We start from the raw sequence: 24,002 nt of genomic DNA, 5'->3' as shown, positions 1-24,002 counted from the left end.
ATGGCCCATTGCTGTATGTGGGTGGTATTTGTTGGCGCAGGTTTTGGCGCACTTTCGTTAAGTGCGTCGGGACGCTACCGCCTGCTTACTTGTGGCGTACGTTTTTGGGCCTGTGCGCTGGTTTGATCGAGCGCTGTTTTGCCCTGTTCGAATCCATGAATACGTGTTGCCGGAGAGCGTGTGGGCGTTCCGCGCACTTGCCTCCTGTACTTCCCCGTGCCGCCCACATTCTTCCCCATTCCGAGTGTTGTGCCCCATTTTATTCCCCATTCCGAGTGTCCCGCCCTGTGTTCCGCCTACTTTAGAGCTGTGCACTGCGCTCGGAGTGATAGCGCAGTGGCCGTGGCGCACGCCGTTGGTTGACCTGTGCGCCGGCGTGCGCCGCGCACTTTTTCAGCGCACGTCCTATGCTTTTCTTACGCACGGACTTCCATGAATCGACGTGCGCTGGTTTCCCTGCGCTTTTCGCTATTTTTCGGCGCAGCGCACGTATAGGCCCCTCTGCGCCGGAATTTTCGGCGCACATTTATTCCATGAATCGGCCTGTTAATGTTTTGTGTTCATGTTACAGAATTCCTGTATCCCCTCCTCAGAGGCTGGAGCCACTTCAGACAGGATTTACGACTGAACTTTGAGATCGAGGGTCTGATTTGCACAGCAAGTTTCAATGACATTGCGCCATTGTAAAAGGCTTTTGTAAATCAGGAGTGTAACATAAGGGGGGATACCGCCCAAAATCAGTTGGTCATACTTCTACTTTGGTATACATTTTTACTTTTAGAGTGCTTTGTCATAAATAAATCGCCATTCAGACCCATCCACCGTCTGAGATCAGGTAAGGTTACAGGCAAAGTAAGCTATGACTCATGTGTTTAGGAAGAAGCCTTATTCAATTGGCTATGCCATTGGCTTTTATTCCTTGTTTTTCAGTGGCAATTGTACAAACCAATAGCTTCTATTTTAGCTTTAGTCTCTTATGAACAATGAACAACATATATAGACAAACATAAAATCACAACCCCACAACTGAATACTTAGTTGTTAAACCGGAGTGCAGTGGAACACATTATTTAACAAGATTACAAACAACAACAAATAAATATTTCAGTAAGTAATATCACAAGAAAAAAGTAATTCTTTTAAAAGATGTGTGTCCTCAAAAAAGCCATAATCAGGGTCTGGCTGCATTCAAATGGTGACCAATCCAAGGGCTACATCCGTATTTGGGTTCCCTACGTGTAGTGTGGACTAGCTAGAGAAGAGCAAGGTCCTTAGACGTTTCGAATCCGATTTGTGGCGCCTTCTTCCGGGACGTGGATTGTGTCTCCCTGTAAGTAAGAGCACACATAGGAAGGGCTGTTTAAAAACTGAGACCTCAAAAAGGGTTCTAGGTGGGTGGATAAAATCAACAATGAAAAGAGGAAGACTGGCTTCCTGCATCAGTAACACTAACCTTGTGTACGGGTCCTGGGACTGGTTAGGGAGCCTGTAGGTGCAGAGTAGGAAGGCAGAGGTGGCAGCCAATTGCGTCTATGATGGTCTTCATGCCTGTGTGGATATGGCTAGACAGGGTGCGCAGTTTGGGCCCAGCAGACAGAGTCAATCTGTGGGTAAGGATGGCAAGAGTTAGATGTGCCACAATGTGGTCATTGAGGGGTAGGGATGAAGGGGTGTTGTGTGAGGAAACGACCTGTATAAGGAGACAGGCTTACCTCAGGGCGTACGTGGCTGAGCGTGTGGTGGCTCAAAGAAGTTCTGGTGCCAGAACGTAAATAAAGGCACGGAAGGAAAAGAAATAGAGGAGCTACGATTAATGCTTGTAGCGTCAGAAAGGAAATTGTGTCTGCGGCTGGTATTACTGGCATCGTGGCAGGCTGGAGGAGCACTTACCTGCAAGGTCTATGGTGACAGGCTGTGCAATGTACGCTGGCTGTAAGCGTGCAGCTCTCGGGCAGTGGATCTGCTGCTGAAGGCAAAGGTTGCATGCGCGTCGAATCAGTGGAAAAATATGCCGTGCCTGTGCGCATGCACACAGGGGAGAAGTGTCCTTGCAGACTGCTTGTGGACGTTAGTATGATATCAAAGGCCTGATGCCCATAATAAAGGATTTGATCGACGGAAGTCGATAAGTTGAGCGCACTGTGTCTGACGTGTGACAGGAGCATGGGGGACGGTCTGTGAGAATAATAGTTTACAGAGACCCCCTAGAGGTAGCTGACAGTAGTACCCAGTAAGCTCCTATCAGTATAGAAGTGGGGGCGTGGCACTATGCAGAACGGCATACAAGGGCGTATCGCTAGACAGCATATATCCACCCGGAGTAGAGCTGGCAGTGACTATAAAGTAAACGCAATGAATCACTGTGTTCCGACAAACCGACCAAGCCCACTGGTTAAGTGTGGATATGTTTGGAAATGCAAAACTAAGTAGGGATAAGGTCATGTGGGGTGGGAGCAGACAGCTGGGAGTTGGAAAGAAACCACTGATTACAATCGGTGGCATGGGAGGGCCCCAAGGGCAACAACTGGTGGTAGAGAGATGGAGCTTGGTGTCATTTGGTTTCAGAAATACTGGCCCACCGGTGTGGCTTTATTCAGCTGAGATTTGGAAAGAAGCCATTTATTGCATTCGGTGGCATGTGAGGGCCCCAGGGGCAACTACTGGTGAATCGAGCTCGGTGTCATTTGGTTTCAGCAATATGGGCCTACAGGTTTGGCTTCATTCAGGCCCATTGAGAGGGATTGCAGTTTAAACATCCACCAAGCTTCCTTGAAGTTCAGAGCATTGCTAGCGTTGGAGTTGTCTTGTACTTCGTCCAGAACCCATTATTTCAGATCGTCTTGGCTATGTTGATATTCAATAAAGTGAGGTACCAATGGGGCAGTGAGGTTTCTGCAACGAATCCTGGAACGATACGCTCCAATATGTTTATTGACTGCTCTCTTGGTCTGACCCACAAACTGATTTTGTAAATCAGGGCCATAGTCTTAACGGATGTGCAGGCATATGCTTTGATTATTTGATTTTGGTGTACGCTTGTACGGTCATTATTGGATTGTGTTTTGTGTCTATAGGCACCCCTATGCTCATGGGCCTTTGGGCGTGTAACAAATAAATACAAATAAATAAAATACAGTTTAGGTGACACAATGCTTGGACACTTTTCGCTAGACCGAGCGAGCGAGCCTCCACATTGGCATATTCCAACACCACAATCGCAGTTCATCACTGGGGGACACTTTGTTGAACACAGAAATGATGTGTAGGCGATCAGCAATGGGGAGTCGTGTTGTCATCTCTGAGATTAACTATTTATGTGTTCTGTTATGCGTATTAATTTTTGTGTATTAAAAATAGGTTTATATTTTCTTCTATTGAAATAGATTTTTTCCTTTTGTAAATGTTGGTTGACAATGCAATAAAAAAAACACAGCCCCCAGCATGTTGGTCAAGTGCCACAGCGGGGATTAAAGGCCAGTCTGCAGATTCCAAGACAAATAATTAAGCTCCCAAATCACACCTCTTTATAGCTAGGAACATTGCAATCTCTTCAACAGAGGATACATCACTGACCGACTCGTTTTTCACAGTATTCATTGGAGCTCTTCCCAGGTTAAGATTATTAATGAATAGAGCATGCGGTTAGTAGCAATCCATTGCTCGCTAAACCTGCACACGTCACTGGGGCCCACGGAGGGGCGAGTAACGTGGGGAGAGTGATGAGACCCTGTCTGTTGAAGGCAGAGATCCTTCCCCTAGGGACAGGGTTTAACGCGGCGCAGAATCAAGAACTCAAAATGAGTTTCCTAGAAAAGCATGAGGTCACATGATGATAAGGCCCCAGGGTGTGCAGAGATATGGAACGGTATTATTCACTCCCAGAGCATGTGCTGGCCCAGCTGACACTCTGTGTACAGGAACGTGCGCCAAGAATTGGAAGAGATTGATGAAATAATCGCTGTACTTGGCGGGAGCGCCTGATTCAATTCTCTTGGTATCTGTGGAATCCAGGCCCGATTGTTTACCAGAACATTGAAGGGGCGTCACCTTAAAGAAGATTCTTGTGTTTGGAAGGCCTTGTCATACACCGAACAACCTTGTAATATATATAAGCAGATGTTTTGAGCTTTCTGTTTTCCCTCTTCGTTTGAGAATTGAAGATTAGTTCTCACCACCTTCAAGATGGTAGTATTTGTGGGGTGGTACAAACCATGCCCACTCCTCCCCACCTCCCCATCTCTAACCACCTGCACCTCATTTCCGTGGTATACAAGATTCTGCCATATCCTCTAGTGATGAACTGCGATTGTGGCGTCACTCTCTAAGAATAGTCAGGAGTGTTGACGTCTGTTGGTGCCTAAAATGCACGACTATATCTCAAAGTTCAGCCGTAAATCCCACCTTAAGTGGTTCTAAACTCCAGGGTGGCTCAAACTTCCAAAGATGGAGGTAACTTGAAAATGAAAAATGTTGATGCATTCTCTGAAAGTGACCGCGATTTTAGCAGTCCACATTTTCTAATTTCCATATAAACAACCTCCCAAGATCCCCTCCGTGGCATCTCAGCTAACTGCAATCACTGCAGATGGGGAGTACGGTACTATTGATGTCATCCCCCATGGCTTGTATTCTGCCATCTTTGCTGGCTTTGGGAAAAGATGGAGCTGATGGGAAGTCACCCACTCGAGTGTGCCCTCTTCATCTCCTAGAGGTTGCCAGAATCCCTCTAATGTCACCAGTCTGGCGCGATATCCTGCCCTACTCTAGTTCTGATGTAGGCACGTATTTAATGCCATTAGGTCGGTGTTGGTAGCAGGAGTAGACTACCCCACTGTGATGCCATCGGCTTGCCCTTTTGTCATTACTTACCCTCTGGCTGGTATCCACATATGTATATGCTCAAATGGTGTTCCTTTTCAAATACTTATCTGAAATAACTGAATAGAAAGGTTTCTCAAGAAATTAGCGTAATGCTGTAAGGTCTGCTTACAGATATTTCTGCAACTTACTTTTGTCATGTTTGTTATTTGTGCACATTTTTGTGTTTTTCTTTATAATTGATGCATTTTCTTGTTCAGATTGTTGGTGATTGGGTTTGTTTTAAACATATTTGATATGAGTGGATGCATGTACACAACACCTAACATCATTATATTTCTGATGTATATTATAATTCTGCTACATGCATAGTTGATCATAATACGCCATTTTATAATAAAAATAACTATTTTTGATAAATAATTTGGTGATTGGGCTTTGTGTCTACTGCAGAAGGGTAATGTAATATAAATGATTACATCCTAGGAATGTTCTGCTTGTAAATTGTTATTCAGTGTAATCCAGGCCCCTGTGAGGTCATCAGCCTGAGTGTTTGTCAACATCTGTTTTGAGGAGTATCAGATGGAAATTGTGACACTTTGATGACATCAGCTTGCACCTGTGTGCTGAAAACCAGGGCTTCTATGGTGTCCTCCTTCCAGAAGGTCTTCTTTCCAAATGCCCCAGAGATTACAGGGCATTCTGGATGAGTGTGTGACACAATCAGATCCCTAACAACTTGTTTGTGACAAGTGCGGGCAGCTAAAGGGGGCATCGTAAAAGTTTGTGGGGGCTGTCATTATACTAGTGGTGACGTTCCACCCCACGCCCCTTGCGTTAATTTTGTATTTGTATTGTGTTTATTTATTTGTATAGCGCTTAGCGCCAAAGCTCTGGACAGAATAAAGGAAAAAATGGTACAAAGAAATTCATTCCAGGAAAAAACGGAAAATATAGCAGATAATTGAGAAAGGTGGTAGGTCTTCAGATTAGTTTGTAAGGTACAGAGAGAGGTAGAGAAACGAATAGATAGGGAGAGAATGCAAATGCTTAGGGGCCAGCAATACAAAGGACTGAAAATGTGAAGAAGCGCAGGGGGGCTTGGGGACAGAAAGGAGGAATTGGTGCTGGAAGCGTAAAGCTTGGCAAGTGGAGTAGAGCACGATTAATGAAGAGAGGTAGAGAGGGGTGAGACCATGGATACACTTGAAAACAATAGAGAGAAAATGGAAGAATAGACGAGATTGAAAGGGAAGAAGAGACCTGGAACGTAGAGAGGAAGAGACAGAAGAACTGTCCCTGCCCCTCGCAGACTTGACTCGGACCTCCTCAAATTCAGGAAATTAATCAAAACTCACCCCCACTGCCGCTGTGACTGGTGGCCAGATCTTCATGTAGCTCATGGGATTCCAGGCCTTTCTGCCCAGTCGATACCAGGACATCCTCCCCAACCCCCCACTGCACTCCCCTTGCGGGCGCCTGCCTTGGCGCTCAGCATCCCACTCTTGGCAGTCCCCTGCACTAGCACTTAGCCTGAGGCTCTACCCCTTGGCTCCCCTTAGCACTTCCCTCCTGGGCCCCCACCAGCGCGTGCCACTCCTCTGCTTCACCCCCCTCCCTCCCTATCTCCTGCACTTCTCCGCACTGCACTTGCAAGTCCGAATGCCTAATAGGACCATGATTGTATTTTACTGTTTTTGCTATTGTTATTTTTCCCCAGTTCCCTTCCCATTTTGCCTTGTGGCGCTTTGGAACACTATTCAGTTGTATGAAGCGCCTAACAAATGCTCACTAAAATAAAAGTAAAATAAAGAACGAGGAGGAGGGGGAAAGGAAGACAAAAGAGAAGTTATGCACAGATCGAAGAGAGGTAAGGTGAGAAGCAGGGGGGCCAAGAAGAAGATTATGATGATGATACTTTACTTTATTTCAGTATTAAACCCTAAAAAGTACATACAACCAAGTAAAGCCAAACAACTGCTCAAGTCCCATAAAAAATACTTAACTTCAATATTACTTATGCAGGAGTTACTCTTGAGGATAATAACATTCCTCGACATTTCCTTAAACTAGTTAAACACAAAGGTTATACAAATCATTGGTATTGCTGCAATGGCATCTTAATATCCAGTACCCTGGATACCTTCTAATAACTAATACATACAAATCCATTGCTCTGTCTCCAGGCCATAGCTATGCAGTTGGAGACAGCAAATATTACATCGAGTGAGTTAGTCCTAAAATACCTCTATTAGATAACATTTTTCAAATTTCTGCTTCCAATATCATTATATAGGGGCCACAAGAATAGAACATGTTGCAGGGTTTCGACTTTATCAGGACAGAAAACACATGTGCTCAGACATTTCGAATTCCACATGGATTTGATTATGGCCAGGGGTAGTCTCATTTTTAAAACCAGGGCTCTCGTCATCAGGTTTTCAATGACACAGGTAATCCTCAATGGTGAACAATTGTTTCACAGACAGGTATTCATACCCCATAGACAAATGCAGACATTTAGTGACATATTGATCAATTACAAATTCCCTATGTGCATGAATGATAATCTGACTGGAGTTATCATTGATACCCTCTGGCTCAAACCAATACTGGTCCAACTTAAGATGATGTAAATACATGTTGATGTATTTTAACCATTTGAGAGATTGTGGCCGCTGGTATGCAAGGATATCTTTTAAATCCTCCCTAAATTTGGCCAGGGAGTGGGAAACCCAAATCTGCACCCAATACAATGTAGGTTTGATGGCTATCTGGTCACCTATACATAGCAGGCCAAGTTCCATATGCAGCAGCATATTTGGAGTATTCTTTGATACCCACAGCAACCTTTCTGCCACATGCCTTTGTATGGCCCCACACTTCAGCTCCATACCCAGCTGGTGCCACTGCCTGTGCTCTATAAATCCCCAGAGTTGGAACTAACAAGTTTTTCCCAAAAGATTTGGAGACACTTAAAATTGTAGGATATGTTGTATTATTGGGCTAAATTCGGGATTTGGCGGTATTTTCTTACTGTAAAAATATTGGCAGGTATTTGGCGGTATATTAGTCTTACACTTAGAGTGGGCATGTTATCATACTATTTTAGTGACCCTACCAAGTTAGCTTGTATTGGTGGTAATTTTAGTGGTATCTTGCTTTGCAGTATTTTCAGATTTATCTTAGTCCTGTGGTATGGTGGTGAGCATGGTTCTTTTTTTTATTATACTATAACCCCATTATAAAAACAAACATTTCCTTTCCATTAGAATATTTTCTATTTGCCTGTAGAGAGCCCCAGACTTAGCACATCTCATAGAACCCAATGAATCTATGAATAGCACCACCTGCAGTTTTTGGCTGGTGTTACTGGCTTATGTAAATCCAGTAACCTATGTGTACAATTAGACATCCCCTTCCCATCAGCATGCAAGGAAGGACTCGCTCATCACAAAGCACACAACCCTCTTCGTCACAAAGCACACAACCCTCTACTTTGTAGCTGTTTACTACTTTCTCTTGTTTGTTATTTTAGTTACAGTGTTAAATTGGTAAATGCACCACTGCACTGATATGAACCTCCCCTTTGTACTTCACTTATATAAATAATTCACAGATGCATGAATGACACAAGTCTCAAATGTTTTTACATATGCTTTGTATTACATATCCTTTACAAGTCACCAGATCTTACCATGTGTTATTTACAGCATCATCTGCAATATAAAAGAACAAACAAAACAAGCAGGTATCCTGCAAACGTGAATTAATGTTCCCACACTTTGAATATAGAGAGAAATAAACATGCAATGATTTCTAACTTCTCTGCACTGCAATATTCCTAGCCACACACATAAACGCCATACAAATTATTCCTCACTTGGCACAAATCTCTTACCAAGGCTAGTAATCTGATTCCTGCACGACTTTGCTGTCTTTTGCAGTCCCAGTGTCAGCGCAAAACTCCTCCGTAAACTTGTGTGGGGGAGCACCAACTGATTAGATTCAGTCAGAGCTCGACCCCCTTTAGACAGCCCCGTCCGTCTATCTCCTGAACCCAGCATGAACTAACTGCTCTTTTCATTTCTTTTTCTTAGGAAAACGTTTACCCATCCCTTTATTGACATGGCTTGTCTGCCTACATTTTCTACCAATCAGGGTAAACATAATGTGCCCTGTTCCAGCCTTCGTTTTCAAAAGCAATGAAAGCTTCTGGTCCAGAGTAACTGTTTCATTTTGCTTCCTGCATCTTGTATATTTTCTGTTCTCCACGAGCTGAGTAAAACGCTAGTGTGAATTTAAAAATGAATTCTAAATAGTGCAACCAAAACACGGATTTCACCTCATTTTGCATAGAAGACTACATTATCATGTTAAAAGTTAGCACTTAGTACTTGAGTTGGATTGGTAATGTTAGTCAGTTATGTATTCTAATGTAGTCTTCATACATGAAGCATCCAAAATACAAGGTGCACCTCATTAGTTTCACCTGGCAGCACACTTAAGTTTTTTTTTAATGTGTGCTCTGAATATCTGAAGTTTCAAACTGGGCCTGGCTGTCTACTTTGTATGCTAGCAATAACGCTATATATTATACTGGCAAAAAAATGCTATATTACATACTGGCAAAATGCTACTATCTGCTGGCAAAATGCTATTATATGCTGGCAAAAATGCTATGCATGTTCTTACATACCCTCCTTTTTCCGACAATTCCGGCTAATCAAACCCACAATTGGAGGAAACCCAAATTGTTCTTCTTTCTTTTTCCATCATATAAAGCACAATTGAAATAATAGCAACTCAATAAAATGAACATTGAAATATTTCATAATAAACCACTGCTCTGTCATAACAAAAGTAAAACAGATCCCAAACGGGTCCATAAATCCTCATAGAAATATTGTACAAGTTTCTTTCCAACCGAAGTGTCCATGTATGTTGGGATGTTTTTATAATCATATTCTTTATATAGTAGTTATGACAACAAAATAATAAAATAATATGAATAAAACAAATAACTAACATAATTAATCAAAACAATTAAATAAAATAATAAAGTTGTGAGACTCCATCACCCTCACTTCCAGTCACAAAGGATGATATTATGCTCCACCTGCAACGCTGCAGAATTAAGTTCAATTTACTTAATGACATTCACCATCTTTATGACTGCACCTCTGGGATGTCCTGATCATCAACTTTTCATCATCTGGTTCATTCGGTGAAACTCTTTCTTCTTGGCGCTCTTGGGTGCTTTTCCATAGAAATCATCTCTTTGGGCATTCCAGTCGCTTTGTCTTCACCTCCATACTTTGGTTTGGAGGCTTTACTTGGGCTTCATCCCATGGACTCCAGGACTCCATCATCTCTTGCGCCCTCCGGTCCTGTGACCTCCGACCCCATCCAAATGTCAGTTAGTTGTCTAAATTAAATAGAAAAGGGACAGATTAAGTACATAGCACAATACCAATTTCACCCTTTCTACCACTTCGCAAAAACAAAATGTAGTTCAAAACATTCCGATTGACCCTTCCGATATCTGCAACTAAGCACATGTTAGAGAGAAAACAATAATATACATATGACATCATTATACATCAAAACAAAATTATGTTAAACTTTTCAGCATTATACCATAGTAAGTCAACCTGATTCAGCACCTTCTATCAATTTTTATTACCACACCTTTCTTAAATGTGGTATTTTCATCTGCATTTATCTCCACAATAAACATCATATATTTTTTTATGGCGTGTGACACTATGAAAATAGTCACTGTGTCTTTCTCTCCATGTACCCAGGGCACTTAAACTGTCTCTACTTGCTCAAGCCTCCTGATTTCATGTTTGGGGTGACAGGGTTTAATTTGATTAACATGAACAAATTGTTCTGTCACCATTTCACCCTCTGTCTTTAATATCTTGTAAATTACTGGGGACACCTTATCCACTATCTGAAATTGCCCTTAACAGGCCACAAGAAATTTAGAATTTTCATGTTTACCTTTTCCAAAATGAAACTTATATACCTGATCCCCTACATTATATTCTTTCACAGACGTCTTTTTATCATAATATGACTTTGCACTGTCAGCAGCTCTTTCCAAATTTTGCTGCACAAATGCAAATGCATGTTGCAAATGCTTCCTCAGTTCTTCCACATATTTGTGAACTGTAAATGCACTCACCAGTGTCTGCTCATGTGTCCTATATAATAAATGTTGTGGCAGTACCATTTTCCTTCCTGTTAACACCTCATGAGGACTGATACCTGTCGCTTTAGCAGGAGTCGATCTAATTGCCATCAATACCAGTGGCAATCGTAAGTCCAAACGGGAACTTGCCTCCGCTACAAACTTCTTTAATATCTCCACAGCAGGCCTGTTGCAACGTTCAATATTTCCAGAAGAGGCGGGCCGGTATGCAATATGCAGTCTCCTTTTCACCCCTAACTGCCCCACCTTACTCATTAAGGTGCTTGTGAAATTACTTCCTCTGTCTGACTCTATTCTTTGTGGTAATCCAAATCTTGAAAATATATGATTTACCAGTAATGTAGCTGCTGTTTGCGTACTGCAATCTGGTGCAGGGATACACTCTACCCATTTCGACATCAAACAAACCATGGTCAAAAGATAACTGTTTCCCCTACTCAACCTCTTTACAGGTCTTACATAGTCAATTTGCAAATCTGACCATGGAAAGGTTAAGCCTCTTTTCATCAGTGGAGCTCTATGCATTGGTGAAGCGGGTTTACATTGGACACATACCAGGCACCCCCTGGAATATAATTCCACATCTTGGGACATGTGTGGCCAGAAAGCATAATTTTTCAGTATCTCTAAAGTTCTTTGTGAACCTCTGTGTCCTGCATTTATTGCATCATGTGCATGGTGTAGCATTAGCCCTCTAAATGAAAGGGGTACTACCCACTGTAGTTGTCCTGTTATGCATTCCCTGATAATAAGTCCATCCTGTAGTCTAATCTGTTGTTTATTCTTTAATAACACCCATAACTCTTCTTTTCCTGTACAATCATTTTCAGTTAAAGGATTTTGTTTGGGATCCATCAAATAATTATAATATATCCCCAATATTGGATTATCTTTTTGCACCTTAATCAGATCTTGGTCTGGTGTATCATAACTCCATTGCACTACTGGTTGTTCTACCTCTTTTGGAGCTTTAGAGCGTGTAACTGCATCTATTTGTATTTCACAAATCAAGTGTTCAATGGGCAACAACTCTCGCATAACAGCCCCAACCTTAGCCAACTGATCTGCTTTATCATTTCCCTCCTTATCTTCTCCTGGAGTTTTCCAATGTCCACATATTTTCCTCCAATATACTGTTAAATCATTCTCTGACACTAATTTGTCTATAGCTTGCATTATTTCCCCATGCTTGAGGAGCTTTTTTATTATATTTGATCATGCCTCTTGCTTTCCAGCCAGGCAAATATTCTACAAAGCTATTTTGTGAATAATCAGAATCAGTCACCAGGACAATTTCACTGAATGTGTTATCAACTGCAGTAGTAATTGCTCTATAAATGGCTGCATCGAAAGATAAATCCTGCAGACTCTGTGGAGATTCCCAATCCACAGAAACAATCAAACATCTTTTGATGACTTGTCCTTCAATTGACCACGAAAGAGAGGCCTTTCTCGGCCCTATGTTAAAATCTTCATATTTCATCGACAACAATGTCTGGTGGAATCGTTTGATCACGGGAGCTAAAACTAGATGGCTAATAGTGGCTTCTAAGCTAATAGGCATTGCTTTGGAGAAAATCCTGCAAAAAAATTCAGCAATCGAAACCCTCAATCAACCAGCGGTATGAGCATGCCAGTGTACACAGGAAACGGTAGACTTCTTTTTTTCTCTTCAGTTAACAACAAAGAAAGACTTTTCTTCTTCTTTTGTAAAAATCTAATTTTGATTAAATACAAATAAAATAAATAAATAAATAAATGGCTGCTAACTCTGCTACCTGGCTACCCCTAGCCCCAATTCTCATTCCTATACTAGGAATGTCCTCACATTTCAACCAGAAATTTCCTATCCCTGATACCAACTGTTTATTGCTGTCATTTTCAATGTGAAAGGCACATCCGTCAACATATACAGTTGGTAAATTCTTGCATGTATTTTCATCAAATGCTTTGTGTGGTGACTGTTCAAACTCCTGCAAACTAGACTCCACCTCTACTTCGTCTGATACACATTCAGCTGCACAGTCATGTAAATCTGCCAATCCTTGAGCAACTGGGCTCTTTTTATTCTGGCCATACCTCACTTATACAGGAAAGCCTTGCAGTGCCAATGTCCATGAAGTAATTCTGGACTGTGCTAGATTGCCTGACTTAATTTTTTTACTTGGTAAAAACTGCAATGATTGTTGATTTGTCTCAATGATTACTTTCTCCCCCTGAACAATTGGGCACAAATGTTGCAACGCCCACATAGTGGTCAAAAGCGCCTTTTCACATTCCCTGAATTTAATTTCAACTTCAGAAAATGCCTTACTTGCATAAGCAATAGTTTTGTGGTTCAAATCATGTTTTTGAGAAAACACTGCTGACATACAATGTTTAGTGAAACCTATTTCTATAAAGAAATCTCTGTTTTTTTATGGGATACGCTAAGCATAGTGCCTTTGTGAGACATTCTTTCAATTTAGCAACTGCCTCAGATTTCTCCTTTCCCATTTCCAGGGCGTATTCAGCTTTAATAATTTAGTTTTATTTAAGCTTTTTAAACCTTTTCATGTTTCTAGGATCTTTCAATTTCTGTATGGCCTCGACCTTTTTCTTTTGTGGATTTAACCCATGTTCAGTTACCTCATGGCCTAGGAAAATCACCTTTTTCTTGCACTATTGGGCTTTCTGTAAAGATGCTTTGGCACCCGCCTTTTGCAATTGGTCAAGCACATGTCTAATTTCACCAAAAATACTTTTTACATTTTCATTTTTTATCAGGACATCATCTACATAAACTATAGTTCCTCTTTCCGCTGCATCTGGCAAAGCCTTTCTCAAAAATATGCCAAATTCGCTCCCACTATTGACATACCCAAATGGTGTTCTAGCCCACGCGTATTGCGTTTTATCAAATGAAAATGAAAATAAATTCTGAATGTCCTGTGCCAGTGGCACACACCAATATCCAGATGTAAGATCTAATGTGGTAAACACCTTTGATCCATGCACTTGAGCAAGGTCTTGATCAATGAATGGCAGCGCCCATCTAGATACTGGCACTTTTTTATTTAATTCTCTCAGGTCTGCACACAGATGCCATTGACCATTTGGCTTTAACACACCCAAAACAGGAGTGTTGGAGGCACTATGACTGGGTCTGATAATTCCCCTAGATTCCAAGTTCTTAATTATCTCTGCCAATGACTCTAAGCATGCCATTGGCAATCGATATTGGCACACAAATACTGGATTTCTACCACACTGCTCTGGTAAGGTAGCAACATGTAAATTAGTTAGACTGCAATCATATGCCTCTTTGGCAAATACTTCTTTAAATTCCATGAATATTTTTCTCAACGCATTCTTATCCTCTTCGCTATCACATGCATCTGCTAACAGAATCTGCTCCTCTACCATTTTTGAAAATTCTGGGAACTCCTCCAGTGGAGAAACTTCTGTGCTCTCTTCTAACTGTGTGGCTGTATCTCTCTGCAAAGCTGCCACTTGTAAATACTTTGGCACATCAACCTCCATTTCAATGTGCTGACCCTTTGTTTCATTTTCATTTAAGTCACATACTATACAATTCTCCTGATGACAGCACACTGTCTCATTGGAATCATAAGGGTAAACAGATTGAATTTTGAAGATCCCTTTGGGCTGACACTCCAGATACTCTGGCAACACACCCTGTGCATCTACATATCTCTCAGGGATATTTCCAATCACCATGTTATTCAAATCTGCAGTATAATGTGATTTTTGTATGGCCATTCCTAATAAAGAATTCTCTTCTAAATGAATATCCTGACATCCTTTATTATTCACCATAATTTTGAGGGACCCCTCCCCAACATCTACCAATGGGGTATATTCATAATCCAGGCCTTGCTGTTTCATGGATTCATTCAGGCACACAAATGCATCAGAATCTTTCATTTGTTGTCCATTCTTGCACTTTAGTGTTATAGCAACCTGCTTGGTGAATGCAGGGATAGTAACATCCTTCTTCACCTGTAATTCAGTCGCATATGGAACCAATTGTGCACAATGATAAGCCTTTCTTTCATCTTCAAATTCGGGCGCAGGCCCACCTAGTCGGGACCATATTTTTTGGTTAAGGAAATCTAACACCATGCACATTCTGTGCATGATATCATTGCCCATATAAAAGTCATTTTGTGTTCCACTCACTATCCACACATTGTGGTAGATGGTTTTTTGTCCAATATTAATCTTTAGCATGCACCTTCCTGCAATTCGATTTTCAAAATCTGGATTATCCAAACCAGAGACATATTGGTTTTAATTCTAAATTTTGGGATCTCCTCATTATCAGAAGCCACCCGGTCACTACTATGGCCTTCTGCCCCCTCCATTATTCTCTGTAGTAGTTTAAAACTCCTTTCTTGTTCAAGCACCAATGTGGCTTTTATCATTTTACAATGGCCATTTATACCAATGTGAATCCATGGCTGCTCATCTTCCATGTGTATTTCAGCAAGGGTGGTGATGTGCGTTTCTGTGTCCGCTTTAGGAATGGTGTCCTGTTTGCACTTCTCTTCTTTTAAATAATAGCGCAATGTGTGTTCATCTATTTCAGTTTGACATTTCTTCCTAGGGTCCAAATAAATCTGCATAGATTGTTTTTCTTTTTCACTTTGCATTTTGTCCTGACACATCAAAATGACAGTGACACTAGGCACACAGCTATTCTGTAGGTACACCTCCACTGCATCATTTGATTTGGCAACAGTATGGCATTCATTTTCACTGCTGTTTTGTGACTTTATTTTCTTAGGCCTTAATGTTTGTATTGTTAAAGACCACAGTACCCCATTTACCCCATCTATGAGAGGAGACAATCTTTTCAGGCAATCTGTCCCCATCAAAAATGGAATTTCACAAATAGATGTGATCAATACTTCCTGTTTCATTCAGTGTTTTCCTATCTTTATGTCAACTTCGGTGACACCCTCGATAGGCACCTCCCCACCGTTAAAGGTATGTACTGGGCCTTCACTCTTCCTCACTGTGATCTGATTCTGTGGAGATCTCCCTTCATTGATAATTTTTTACCAATTCTTTGGACATCATTGTGGCCTGGGCCCCTGTGTCAGTCATGGCAAATGTATTGCACTTCTCTTCCACAGTAATGGGAGCATAATATCTGTCTTCAGCTTCTTCTAACACACATAAAAAGTGTGAATTCTTACTGATTTCAGGATTCACCTTTCTCGGACCCTTCTCACTTTTGGCTAAGCACATCGGTAAATGAAATGACATTTTTCCCTCATTTCTGTCCATTTCCATTTGAGAAACCTTACTTATCTCCCCATATTCAGAGGTCCTTTGGAGTGTGGCCACTGTTCGCCCTTCCATCCGGGGATCATCAGAGTTTGTTTGTTTGTTTGTTTGTTTATTTATTTATATTGCGCACCAGACCCTTAGGTTACCGGGCGCAGCAACAAGTATATGCGAAGCTTACAATGTTACAATGTTATATAAATGAATTTACAATATTACACCATATTGCACTAATTACAAGAATGTACAGATAAAGATTTGCCGTATTTACATGAATGTACAGTTAGCAACATACAGGATTTGCGGTAATAAGCATAAAGGTTGATGTCACGTCAGGGTGCATTGGGTCGGACTACACTTGTGAGTGTTCGGGTGTTAAGTCGTTGTTGGCGATAATGTGTTTGATAAGGTTCCTTCTGAAATGGGGGAAGGGTTGGTCAGCTCTTAGGTTAGGTGGCAGGGCGTTCCACAGGTTAGCAGCTTTCACAGGGAAGCAGGCGCCACCAATTTTGGCGAGTCTGAATCTAGGTACTGCCAAACAATTGGAATTGGCGATTCTCATGGGTCTATTAGAAGTTTTTCTTTTTATTTTGTCCATTAAGTAGCTGGGAGCTGCATTATTTAAGGCCTTATGGGTTAATGAGATCATTTTTAGCTGGATTTTATTCTCCGTAGAGAGCCATTTATGTTGCCGCCTAGTCGAGGAGATATGCTCCCTCTTTTTTATTCCTAATGCAGCTCTGAGAGCATTATTTTGTAGAATTTGAAGTCTTAGGGTAGTGGCTTTATTGGCGCTACTGTATAGGGCATTACAGTAGTCTAGTCGGGAAAGAATTAAGGCTCTAGCCAGGATTAAGCAGCTGGTATTGGACAGGAAGGGCTTGCCTGCTCTGATCAATTTACAAGTGTAGGCAGTAGTGGAGGCTAGGGAGTTTACCTGTTTAGTGAAGGACAGGGTAGAGTCGAGATAGAAACCAAGTGTTTTTACTTCCCTCGAGACTTTAATGGCATTTCCGTCTATGCTGAAGGCTGAGTAATCCGGGCCCAATTTGTTAATATTAGCTTGTGTGCCCAGAATGATCAACTCTGTCTTATCATCATTCAGGCAAAGACCGTGAGTGGCCATCCATGCCTGAATGATGAGATACACTCTATTCACCAACTCCCCATCCCTGCTGTGATCCCCAGAAAGTGGGAAGAGAATCTGTGTATCATCTGCATAGTTAGTGTAGGTGATACCGAGATTGTCCAGATCGTCGAACAGAGGTTTGGTGAATATATTGTAGAGGGTCGGAGAGACGCAGGATCCCTGAGGGACTCCACAAGTAATAGGTATAGGGTCAGCTGCTGCCGAAGGGGAAAAGACTCTCATAGTTCTCTCACTTAGAAAGGATTCTATCCAACTGATGGCTTGGGTGGAGAAGTGAGCGGCAACGTCCAGGTGTTTGCAGAGGACTTTGTGGTCCACAAGATCAAACGCAGCTGAGAGATCTAGTAGGAGGAGGAGGGCTGTCTTGCCCTGATCTCTCAGTTCGTCTATTTGGGCCTTTAAGTCAATCAGGGCTGTTTCCGTTCCGTGTAGTGGGCGGAAGCCAGATTGTCTAGTTCCTAGTAGTTTGTGCAGTTCAAGGTAGTTTTGAATCTGTATATAGGCCACTTTGTCCAGGATCTTTAGCAGAAACGGAACTGTAGTGATTGGGCGGTAATTGGTGGGGATAAGAGGATCTAGAGTTTGCTTTTTAAGCAACGGGAGCACCCAGGATTGTTTTAGATTAGCTGGGATGATGCCTGTAGAGAAGGATGCATTGACCAGTTTGGAGATAAATGGTGATAGGTCTCTGGCAGCGTCTTTTATTAGCTGTGCTGGGCAGATGTCACCTTTGCAGTTGGATGGTTTGAGGGTGAGGATAATTTTTTCAATCTCAAGTGTGGAAGTTTTGGTGAAGGAAAATTTGGTATGTTGAGGCATGTGGATCGCCTTAGGTGGTGACAGTGTAGGGAGTTTAAGCGAGTCTTTTTTCAGTTGAATTTTGTTTTGGAGGGTAGTGATTTTATTAGATAGAGCATATTGGATGTCAGAACACCAGGTCTGATCTTTAGTGCAAGTGTCTGGTATGGCAATAGGTGACTCAAGTTCCTTTAGGATGGAGAAGAGTTCCTTCGTGCTTGATTTAGAATTGGCGATACGATCGTTGTATGAGTTTTTCTTAGCCAGACAGACTGCGTTTTTGTATTGACGGGAGATAGATATTAGGTTAGCCTTGTTCTCAGCAGTTGCACATATTTTCCAGTTGGATTCATATTTTCTCTTGGTGAGGCGTAAGGCCTTGAGTTCGGGCGTGAACCATTTATTTAGATGGGCTTTGGGTTTACTTGTGCGCATTTTAAGTGGGGCAATTTTGTCCAAGGTATCAGTCATAATTTTGTTATACTCGTGAACTAAAGTGCCGGGGTCTAGATTGTCAGGCAAGGCGTTTAAGGTTGGAAGAATAGCAGGTATGACATTATCTATTGTCATAATCTTTTTGTTTCTTGTGGGGCATGAAGGTGCCATGGGGACGACTGTAGCGGATGGTTGGGAGGTTAGGAGGTCAAAGGACACTAATGAGTGGTCAGACCATGATAAAGCCGAGATAGAGGAGATGACTGTAGTACAGTTGGAGTCAGCGATCCAGTCTAATATTCTACCTTTCGTATGGGTAGGATTGTTGACTTTTTGGGAGAAGCCTAGGGAATTAATAGCTTGGGCGATGGTCGCGGCATGCACATCTGTTTTGTCGTTAAATCCTAAGTTAAAATCCCCTAATACCAGCAATTGAGAGGTGGTTTTAGCATTGAGGGTTAGTAACTTGTGTAGATCCTCTTCGAAGGTCCCAAGCGGGCCTGGAGGTCTATAGATTAGGTGAATAGTTAGGGATTGATTATTATTTATAAGGAGTTTAGCAGTGAGGGCTTCACAGGATTGTAGCGTTAGTGCAGGGGCTAGTCTTAGTGAGAGGCTTGATTTAGAGATAATGGCAATTACGCCTCCGCGGGTGCCCTCTCGGTCTTGTCTGCATATAGTGTAGCCGTCAGGTATGGCTAACATAAGTGATGGGCCTGCTGCCTGGTGTAGCCAGGTTTCAGTTATAGCAATGAAGTCCAGGTTATTCTCAGTGATTAGATCAGCTATCTCAAGGGCATGTGCAACTAGTGACCTGGCATTGAGAAGTGCTCCTTTATAGGAATGGTCCTTAGTTTCCTCTTTGGTAAGTGTAGGATTAGGAGTGTTTTTAGCACTGGATTTAGTCATGGGCACAGGTATTTGGGTGAGCGTTGAAGCTCGGGTGCGGTTGGAGGCGTAGCCTGTATTGCCAATTTGGTGTTTCATATCAGAATTTGTAAGAAGGAGGAGTCGTCTGGGTGTATCATGGAGTTTGTTAAGTCTAGCGCGTAGTTTGCTATTTCTATCGCGGGTGGAGCTAGGCTTGGAAGTGTAAGCTAGAGGTTCTGGCAGAGCTTGGTGTTTGGAGTCAGTATATGCATACGTGTTAGTCATAATATCTGGTGATATATGTAATAGAGGTGCATGTGAGTGTAGTGGGGTCTCTGTGTAGCTGCCCAGCTTGCTGGTAGCAGGAAGTGTAGCAATAGCCATGATGCAGTAGAAGCTTAGTAGGCTGGACATTGTGCGTAGCTAGTACTTGGTTTGGTGGGTAGGTGGTTTACAACACAATGGTCTCTGGGCGACCATAAGGCACTACACAGTATCACAGTGGTCGCTGGGTGACCATAAGGCACTACACAGTAATAAAATGGTCTCTGGGCGACCATAAGGAGCTACATAATATCACAAAGGTCTCTGGGCGACCATAAGGCACTACACAGTATTACAGGGGTCTCTGGGTGACCATAAGGCACTACACAGTATTACAGGGGTCTCTAGGCGACCATAAGGCACTACACAGTATTACAGGGGTCTCTAGGCGACCATAAGGCACTACACAGTATCACAGTGGTCGCTGGGTGACCATAAGGCACTACACAGTAATACAATGGTCTCTGGGCGACCATAAGGCACTACACAAAATTACGATGGTCTCTGGGTGACCATAAGGCACTACACAGTAATACAGTGGTCTCTAGGCGACCATAAGGCACTACACAAAATTACAGTGGTCTCTAGGCGACCATAAGGCACTACACAGTGGATTGTGCATTAAATGTTTCGTTGCAGTTCAGGAGCACAACGGTGCATGTGAGACCTTGGGCGTAGCAATGTAGGGAGGTGCTAGGTCAGGGCTCTAGCTCGATGGTCGGGAGTGGATATTGGAAGAGGGGGGCAGTATGCTTACCCTGTAGGTGGACGGCAGGGGTCCTGGCTCTAGGCTCGACGGTGCACTCCGCCTGGAGCAGCACGGGCAGAGTTTGTGGCCCCTGGCTCCAGATGCTCCAAACAGGCTCTCAACAGGCCTTAGGGTGGCCTTTGCGCTGGCCGCCGGCGTGATCCGCCTGCCGGCGGTTACAGCTGATTCTAACGAGGCTCAGCCTCGGTTTCAGCCCGCGCTGCGCCCGGCATGCGTGAGTCAGGCGGCGTGTGGGGACAGGGTCAGGCAGGCCCTGTCCGTGTTCCTCGTGGTCTCGTGGTTTCTCTGCTGGGCTGGGGTGCTGGGGGGGCTCCTGCCCTCGCCCCACGGTGATGAAGAGTGAATGAGGGGGTGAGCAGGCTCTCAACAGGCCTTAGGGTGGCCTTTGCGCTGGCCGCCGGCGTGATCCGCCTGCCGGCGGTTACAGCTGATTCTAACGAGGCTCAGCCTCGGTTTCAGCCCGCGCTGCGCCCGGCATGCGTGAGTCAGGCGGCGTGTGGGGACAGGGTCAGGCAGGCCCTGTCCGTGTTCCTCGTGGTCTCGTGGTTTCTCTGCTGGGCTGGGGTGCTGGGGGGGCTCCTGCCCTCGCCCCACGGTGATGAAGAGTGAATGAGGGGGTGAGCAGGCTCTCAACAGGCCTTAGGGTGGCCTTTGCGCTGGCCGCCGGCGTGATCCGCCTGCCGGCGGTTACAGCTGATTCTAACGAGGCTCAGCCTCGGTTTCAGCCCGCGCTGCGCCCGGCATGCGTGAGTCAGGCGGCGTGTGGGGACAGGGTCAGGCAGGCCCTGTCCGTGTTCCTCGTGGTCTCGTGGTTTCTCTGCTGGGCTGGGGTGCTGGGGGGGCTCCTGCCCTCGCCCCACGGTGATGAAGAGTTCACACTACAATCTTCCAACTGAATATGCATATAAACATCGCATGATAAGCTGTCATTTTCTAATTTTGGACATTGGTGGGTATTTGCATGGTACCAATCTTTTTAACTTCCTCAAATATTTGTAGCTCAAAGAACTCTTCAGGTGACTGATCTGTACCCTCCTTCTGAGTACTTATTCTTCCTGCCTGTATTTTATTAGCATCTTGATTGTCTAGGGAGGACGTTTTAACGTCCACACCTACTCCCAGTTCAATTATTTTACCCATGCATGAGTTGTCTTTCTTAAATCTGTCTATTTGTTCTTTTGGAATTATGTTTTTCTTTTCCTTTTCCATTTGTGCAACTTTCCAACGTTTGATTTAACTCCAGGTTAAACCAAACCTCTTTTTTAGATGTATTTGCAATTTCTGCCTCATGTTCATTTGCCAGTATTTTCATTTTTAAATCATTAAGCATCTCAGAGTCATTATACAAAACCAGATCAGGGAAATCTGTCTTTTTATCATTGCAGGTGTCATGAATATTTAGTCACTTATTATCAGAAGCCACCCGGTCACTACTATGGCCTTCTGCCCCCTCCTTTGATTACTTTTTTTGGGCCGTACAGAGCTTTCCTATTTGTTCAGCCAACATTTTCACCTGGGCCTCAAGACACTGGAATCTTTCCATCTCTCTAGAATCTTCTCTCTGCGGCCTATGCCGATATTGGTTCCTCTCCCCCTGGTTAAATCTATTCTGATATCTCTCAGGAGAATGATTCCTATTGGAGTTGTTTCTGATCTCTTGATTCATGCGGGGCGGGGAGCGAGGTGCACCTACCCTTTGGTTGTAATCCCTTGGTGGCGGTGATTGATTGTATTGAAGTGGGGCGTAATTAATACTCTGCCTCATGTCCTGTCTCTCATTTTGTGAGTATTGTCCCTTATGCTGATTCACATTTTCAGCAAATCGATCCACATACCCGGATCTATCCTGTTTGCCATATATCATGGTGTTGTGGTCAAATCTGCTCTGTGTCCCCAATGTCTGGTAGGGACCAATTACTTCTTTGATCCTGGTTTTGTCTCTGATTATTGTTCATACCTGACATATCAGGCCAATATCCTGCCCGGGGCCTGTCTCCTAAGAATCTAGGGCTAATGTAGCTCTCCCTATTACTAGGATCATGTGACTGAAACATTGGTACAGAGGGCGGCAACCTCTGTTGATTACCCCTCTGTTCGGGTGTCACAGTATTTTTGCCTGGACTTTGATCGGACTCAAGTGACATTATAGCTGACGTGATCTCCATTACTGTTGCCGAGGATTCTTTAGATTTTGATCTGGTATCTTTCATTTTATCACTCTCTCTACCCTGACAGTATAGCACTTCATATAGTATTGTACTTTGATGCACAATCCACTCGAGGGACTTCTCACGATCAAATTCGCAAACTTACTGTGATATAATGTCTTTCTGCAACCCATAGAAATAGGCAGTTTTAAACTCATTGGAATTGGGATCAAAAGATACATCAAAGCGAGAAAAAGCTCTTTTTAAGTCTTGCAAAAATTGGCGAGGGGATGTATTTGGCCCAGCCGTAATCGTGTATGCAACTTTCTTTGCCTCCTGTAATGACTGGGATGGAGAAAAATGACGTCTAATCTCTTTTTCAAACTCTGACCATGTCATGTTTTGCTGTTCATTTAATCCTCTGATAATGCTGGCTGTTGGGAGCGTCCAGAGTTAAGTGGAAGTATTTTCTATATTGTTCCTTAGGTATATGGAGAGCTTTAAATATATTGTGCACTGCTTCTAAGGGGTCCTCTATACAGCACTCCCCTCCTTGTTTGAATGGTTTGATCAGAGCGTCGATTGATTTCATTATCAACTTTGTGATTCAACCCATGTTTCAGGCGTATTGGATTGGTGGAGGCCCCCAATGGGTGTGTCAAACCCCCCAAGGGCACTACAACCAAGTTCAGACACCGGCACAGCCACTGGGGCACTATCTCTCTCGTAGAAATAGAATTCACCTCAATTCCATTGAATGTGGTGCCCTGTTGTTTGTCCTGGGACCTGGAAGTGCATATTTGCTGTTCCAAATCCTTACACTTTTTAAGGAGCCAATCTGCCTCCTTACGCAAGTAATTGTTCTCCACACCCATCTTATTAATCACATTTTGCATATCGCTGATTTGCATTTGGCATTCATTAAACTCTTTGTCTCTCTTGTCTCTCTTGTCTCTTTCTTGAAACATTTTAGCTATCTCTTGTTCAACATTCTGAAGCTCACATTCTTTCTAGAAATGTTCTTTTGTAAAATGTGCATCTCCAAAATAACCTCGTCTTTATCTTGTCTAATATGATCCACCAATCCTTTTAAGTGTTTTAATTCTTGCTCACTATCCTCAAACTGTTTCTTCCTTTGGGACAATTGATTGTCGAGTTCTTTACACTTTGACTGCA

General features: G+C 43.0%; 1 protein-coding gene and 1 long non-coding RNA gene across 4 annotated transcripts in view; one reads left to right on the top strand and one right to left on the bottom strand.

The window, feature by feature from the left end:
- The window catches only part of LOC138471948 (discoidin domain-containing receptor 2-like), a 679,729-nt gene that overhangs the window by 32,524 nt on the left and 623,203 nt on the right, over positions 1–24,002 (top strand). The gene's annotated exons all lie outside the window — the stretch shown is intronic.
- The window catches only part of LOC138471949 (uncharacterized), a 92,166-nt gene continuing 76,626 nt past the window's right edge, over positions 8,463–24,002 (bottom strand). The window contains exon 3 of the long non-coding RNA XR_011268538.1: positions 8,463–10,246. This is a non-coding gene — a long non-coding RNA (uncharacterized lncRNA). The remainder of the gene's footprint in view (positions 10,247–24,002) is intronic.

Source organism: Ambystoma mexicanum, chromosome 8 (assembly GCF_040938575.1).
Source record: "Ambystoma mexicanum isolate Mex_15411 chromosome 8, UKY_AmexF1_1, whole genome shotgun sequence".
Lineage (NCBI taxonomy): Eukaryota > Metazoa > Chordata > Amphibia > Caudata > Ambystomatidae > Ambystoma > Ambystoma mexicanum.
The sequence above is the reverse complement of the archived record's forward strand: the minus strand, read 5'-3'. Positions and strand labels throughout refer to the sequence as shown.